We start from the raw sequence: 6,688 nt of genomic DNA on the forward strand, positions 1-6,688 counted from the left end.
AGTACCAAGGGGATAACTGGATATCCCCCAAGAAACCCATTTAACCATTGAAGGTACGTTTACTGTCCATCTGAAGTTGTGCCATTTGAGGATCTCTTGAGTGATATAAGAGAAATCTGGGATCTTGTGTATGGGTTGCCCACGGGGCCAGGAAATCTTACTAACACTTTCCACTCCGGGGTTGCATAGACTGACTATAAGAGGTTTTTAGCCGATTAGAGTAAGCAGGGAACCACCATTTCTAGACTTGAAAGAGCCTACTTTTCCTTGACATGGTCGCATCACGAGCTACTAGATTCTCATGATAGGATGAGGAGAAGGGAGAAGAAGAGAGACAAAATTTTCACTCGCATGTGGAAAAGAATAAAGGACCCGTGGAAGTCCCTAAAGCCTAGAGATAGACTTCCTTCGCCGAGAGCAGATGCTAATGATGAGGTCCTAGCTTTGTGGTCTAAGGATGTTGATCCACAGTTTAATAATGATGATGAGGTGATAGATAGTGATAGCAGTGATTGATATGGTTTTAAGGAGTCCCTTTAACTTTTCTATGCTTTCATAATTATGTAGTAAGGACACTGCAAGCCTTTAGTTGGGAGTGCCCGTCTCCGTATTTATTTCATATATGTGATTTCTAGGTCTGTATTATCTTGGATGCTTATTTGGATGTTTTTATTTTTATTCGGATGATTTAATCTTTATTTGTTATAGATAATTTAAGTTAATTTGGGTTTTAATATTGGATGCCCTGATGGTGCTTATATTTTGTGGATTAGTAACTTTTATTTTTTATTTTGAGGTTTTTATTTTAATAATGATGTCGGACGAACCTTTTCCTGTGATAGATTGAGTGATGACATTCTTAAGGAAAAATCATCGTGTTAGGGATTTTAGCCATAGATGCAGGGGAAATCTGAGTACCCGTGGCATTATAGGTTTGGGATTGCCATTATTCCTATGGTCAAGTCTAGGTAGCCATAGGGTCTGCCCTTATAAGATCCGAAATATGAGATAATGGCTTGATTTGGTGCTAATGATAGCATATTGCATGGTGAAAGACGAAATGCACATCCCCCTTCATCCAATTTTGTTTTGTAAATCAAGGGCATGGATGTGAATAATGGTGTAACAACACTTTCTCCACTTTTTGTGACTCCAAATTCTTTAGTAGGTAGTGTGTTGTAAATAACTCCTTTTGTCTCTAGTAGGAAATGCAATTGATCCTCCTTAAAAAGTTTGCATGCCATGTACGGTGAGTTTACTTGATTTATCATCATGCTTACTTGTATCATCTAGAACTTTCCCCGTTGGTCTTCCAAAGCTAATCTTAATTTCACATGATTGGAGGAATGATCTTTGACCTTCTTTGTAATCATCGAAACTACTTTAGCCTAAAAAAAATCCTACCCATTATAGAATGGAATCCCTAGTCTCCCCTTTTGAGACTTTAGACCTTTGTTTGACAACCGCATTATAAGCTTTTAGCCATTCAAACTTTATCCCTCATTTGAACCTGACCCTCCTTGAACTTGAAAATGCAACTTGAGGCTAAATGCCTAAGTTGGGGGTGGTAAATCTTGGAAGAGGTAATCTTGGGCCACGATATTGTAAGAGATTGCCTAAAATCTTAGAATGAGAACAAATGATTAAGAATAAGAGTAGGTTCAACCAGGGAAAGAAAAGCATGATTGTGCAAAGGAAATAAATGAAAAGAAAATTAAGAATGTGGTAAAAAGAGTCACATGAGTAAATTAAGAATGAATGAAGTGGCCCATGACTCAAAGTTTGGTTTAATATTGTCTTATGTGGTGTTCAAGGAGGGTGTAGTCACTTTTATCCCAAAGGTTTATCCTACCCTTCCCCTAGCCTTCATTACAAGCTTGAAAAAGTCCTTCGAGATCTCTAACCAAGTGTGTTTGAGTTAGTGGCGATTGAAAATAAGGCCAAGCATATGGCATAATACTTTTTTGCATTAATAGATTCTTTGTGAGTGCGAGTGCTTGCACATTTTTCCCTTTTTACATGGTTGAAATTTGGTGTGTAGGGACCTTTCTTCGTGAAGAGGCATGTAAACTAATTAAGGTTGGTGAGGTTTTCATATCCCAAAAATGAGGTAAAGAAATGTAGTTGAGTCGCTATTGATAGAGATTCACTTCTAGAGAGTTAGTAGTTGTTGCTTAATCGTTCTTAAAAGTCTTTTGCATCCTTGAAAGTGTGATTGAATTTTGAGGGAGTTGCAAGAATAGTTTTCCCATGATTGAGGGCTAATTGGTGGTGCTAATAGAGTTCGGAGTCATTTTGATCATTTGGTTGTAAGAGTGGGCTTATAAGTTAATTAGTCTCATTAAGTATAGAGTAGTGATGCTTGAGGACAAGTAAAGTTTTAAGTTAGTGGTGTTGATGAGTCATAAATTTGCCACTCATTTTTACCTACATTCTTGCACACTACAGTGATTTAATTGTGTAAATAAAACTAATCCTCCATTTCAAAGCATTAATGCCTAGTTTTTTGTGATCTTGTAGGGAATATGATGAACATGAGTTGATATCAAGCTGGAACAGAAGGAAAGTGGACAAAATGGAGTAGGAGCGTAAGATCAGACGACTCTCTGGTACCGCGATCACAACTTGAGAATCCTGATCACGGTTATTCAATAAAAGTCAGCATGTGGAGATCACACCAAGATGCAACGCGATCACAAAATCACAACCATGACCAAGAAATGGCGATCATAATTGGCTCAGAATTTTCAAGGGTAGAATTGTAATTTCATACAGCTAAATCCCAAATCTCAAAAGGGCAAAATCCTTGCACATTTTTAACATCTTTGATTCAATTTTCAATTTTGGAGAAGAAGAAAACAATTTATTTTCGAGTTTAGAAAAATTTGTTAAGTTGATTCCAAGAGATTTTTGTTGTAAATTGAGATTAAAGGTTGGGTTTACTCTTATTTGGATTATGAATAATGTGCATGAAAATTTGGGTATAATTTCTCTCTTTAATTTCATGAATAACTAATTTTATATCTTGGAGTTATGAACTACAACACTTTTTACCTAAGGCTACACTAAATTGGGACAACACTTGTAAAGTGTTGCCTAAAATATTTTCGGACACGCTTTTAAAATGTAGCCTTAAGTTTTAGCTTTAAGCTATAATAATTTTGGCAATGCTTGTAAAGAATGCTGTTTAATACTATAGGCTACACTTTATAAGTATTGCCATATTATTATATAATTGACAATGTCATTTATAAATATGGTCACACTGTTAGAATGTGGCTATTTTCATTAATTTAAAATAACAATTTACAAGTGTTGCCTTATAACTTTTCAAAAATTTACAACAAAATATTATATTCCCTTCAATATATTTTTCCCTCTAATTTGTAATTACCAAAAATAACTATAAAATATTAGTACAAAAAAATAAAACATATTTTTTGAGTAAAATATGTTCTTGAGTAAAAACTTTAAACAATGTTTTTAGATTAACATAATTAGCCATCCAAAACGGACTACCATTTTTGCTCTCTCATTCACGATCCCCCAAAATGTAGAAGGCAGAAGCAACACTAGCTGCGGCGGAATCCGTCCAATGCTCCGGTCGCAAGAAGACAGCAATAACTGTCACGCATTACAAGCGTGGCCGCGGTTTGATCAAAATCAACAGTGTTAAAATCGAGCTTATTCAACCTTAAATCCTCCATTACAAAGCCTTTGAACCTATTCTCCTCTTAGTTCATCACCATTTCATTGGAGTCGACATATGTATCCGTGTTAAAGGTGGTGGAAAAACTTCTCAGATCTACAGTATTCGTCAGTCCATTCTGAAAGACCCTATTGCCTTTTACCAGAAGTTTGTTGATGAGCAGCAAAAAAAGGAGATTAATGATATTTTGATTAGGTATAATAGGACTTTGCTTGTTGTTGATCCCAGAATATGTGAGCCGAAGAAGTTTAGTGGTCGTGGTGCTCATTCTAGGTTCCAAAAATCTTACCGTTGATTTCTTGATGAACTACTTACCCTTTTGGTTGCATTCCATGGTAATGGAATTTATTTTTTGTTAGTTTCGTGTCAATACCCATTTGGTTGGGAGATTTTGGATTAATCCTGTGTTTGTCTTTTTTTTTACGCTGAAAATTTTACAGTGATGCTTATGATATTGTTAATTTTTGATTACCATTAATTGCTTTCTGTTTTCAGTTGTTTTTACTTATTTCAATGGTGGGGCAATTCTTGTTTGAAAGATTTACTTTCAAAAAAAGTCATCAAAAATGGGAACGATTACTTTATCAACTATTGAGATTACGGGCATCAAGACTATCACTGGCGAGGAAGAGGCATCCCTACACCGACAACGGGCAAAAAATAGAAGGGTCGGTGCTTATAAGCCCCTACAATTCAATAAAACCCTAGTAAAATTTTGATTGATTTTGTTTGGATGAAAGCCAATCAAGCTATAAGCTTACCTCAAGTTTCAATAATCAAACCCTCTATCCCTTTTTTATTTTGTTTACTTATTGTTTGTTGGAACCAGAAAATTGAGAATTTTATCTTAATTTTCTCCTCTTAGTTATGTCATGTAGTATTAAAAGAGAATATTAAAGCATTAAATGGGAGAAAATAATACATCCCTAAATATAGCACATATGTTGGGCGTAATGATTGTTCTACAGATTTTATACATCAGTTTCCATAGTTTCTTAGTTGTAGTTGTTCGTTTCTTCATAATAGAATTAAGGGGTTTACTAGTGCTTATCTTAGCGTTATTTAGTTGGTGGGATTTACTTTTGTTTGTGTATACAAATAATGGATGCAATGAATTGAATGAATGATAGACCATTGTCTATTTTCTACCCATATTCAATTATCTTACTATCTTGTTGGTGTAATTGGTTGTCAAAACTTCATCGGAAACAACCTCTCTACCCTTTCTAAGTATTGTAATTCCCTGTTCATTAGAAACAGCCTCTCTACCCTTGCTAAGAAGAACAGGAGCTGTATGATTCCCAAGATCAGTTTGTTTAGGATGAAACTTCTTACCTTTATTACCATGCTCGGTGCATTTTTCTTTTTTTCTTTTTAATTTGATTTTGTTTACTGTATTAATCTCTAATTTCATTCCTCTTTTCTCTTGTCCTTCTCAAATTAGGGCTTGAATTCATTTTTTATTTTATGTAACCCCTTAATTTAATCCAAGTTTCCTAAAATTTAGACTTCTTTCAGCAGTTATATAGAGTAATTATTTTTTAGATCAATTATTATAATCGTTTTTTTTTCTAAAATGTGTGGTGTTGTGTTTTTTTCTTTGAATTTATATCGCTAGACAGAATTTCCTATGGTCTTTTGTTAATAATAAATGAGGGATAGACCTTACCTTACTAATCCTAACAAGTTAATGTTGTTTTGCTTTGATGCAACACTAGATTTTATCATGATCCTCAAGCAGGCTGGCATTATAGTTGTAATAATGGCCTTTATGACAAATTTGAAAGTGGTACTTATGTTCCGATAAAGTCCTCTAAGGTAGATTTTTTTCCCTTTATTCTATGTAACGTTAAAATTTACAGCATTTAAATATTTGCCTAGTTGATTTTTGGTTTGATTTATGTTAAGCTAGTTTGTTCTTGTACCTCAGGATGGTATTGGTGAAATGAATAGTTATTAGAGCATTGCACCTACGGAGTGTAGAAAAGATGAGGTAGATGCAGACATCAATATGTTAGGTGAAAATGTGAGTCAAGCAGTGGAACTACTTTCTACTGAGTTCTATGAAGGTAAATAAGTTTACTTGCCAATCTATTGTTATAGAAGATATTATGTGTTCGGGCAAAAGCTATAGGATTCTGCTGAACCTGAAACTGTATCTAAAATATATAGATGTGGAGACATTACTAGGGACCATTCATCTGTTTCATATATCCTGGTTGGTGAAATACTTTTCATGTCCATTTGGATTTGAATAACTCATAGCAGTTTCTTGTGAGTCATAGCTAGTTGAATCATCACCGAATCATTTTTTCTTATTGTTTGTTGATCTATTTGACTTGAGAGAAGTGTTGGATCATGGATGTAAGATATTTCTTCATGCAATTTCTTCACTTATGAATTGTGGTGTCCATAATTCTTGTTATTTATTATCTCATTGTTGATCCCTTTGGCTATTAGTCCTTTGTTATTGCCAGTAAAATTCTCACCCCAAGTATAATTGTTGTCCTTCATATTGCTTCATCCTTTCATTAGAGAACTATTTAGGTGTTATAAGAATTATTTCTTATTATTCAGAAGTCATTTACGCTTGGCGATCTCTTACATTCTCTTTCTATTTCCCTCTAAGAAGATCACTTAGAGGATACCCGTTGTAAGCTTCCAAAAAACCCACCACCGCCTTTAGAGTGTTAAAATGCTGTAACGACCCGAAATCATCTCTCAGGACGTCACACAGTGCCTAAGGTTACGATTAGCCCCAAGCTAACCCTCTTAGAGCCGGTTTCTACCAATGACACTCAATTTAAGATAAGAATAGACTCAACACTAGCAAAGTCATATCACATGAAAGAAAATATGGAAAAGATACTCGGTCCATAAGATCACAATATAGAGAAATCTCAACAAAACCACAATATCGAACCCTCGACACATCACAAGTCTGACACTAGTCTGACAAGCCTCTACAAATCAAAATCT

The 6,688-nt window shown here is 34.7% G+C and overlaps 1 pseudogene; it reads left to right on the top strand.

The window, feature by feature from the left end:
• Window positions 1–309: 309 nt before the first annotated feature.
• On the top strand, window positions 310–4,067 carry LOC107849908 (annotated as a pseudogene).
• The last annotated feature ends 2,621 nt before the right edge of the window (window positions 4,068–6,688 follow it).

Source organism: Capsicum annuum, chromosome 12, assembly GCF_002878395.1.
Source record: "Capsicum annuum cultivar UCD-10X-F1 chromosome 12, UCD10Xv1.1, whole genome shotgun sequence".
In the NCBI taxonomy this organism is placed as follows: domain Eukaryota; kingdom Viridiplantae; phylum Streptophyta; class Magnoliopsida; order Solanales; family Solanaceae; genus Capsicum; species Capsicum annuum.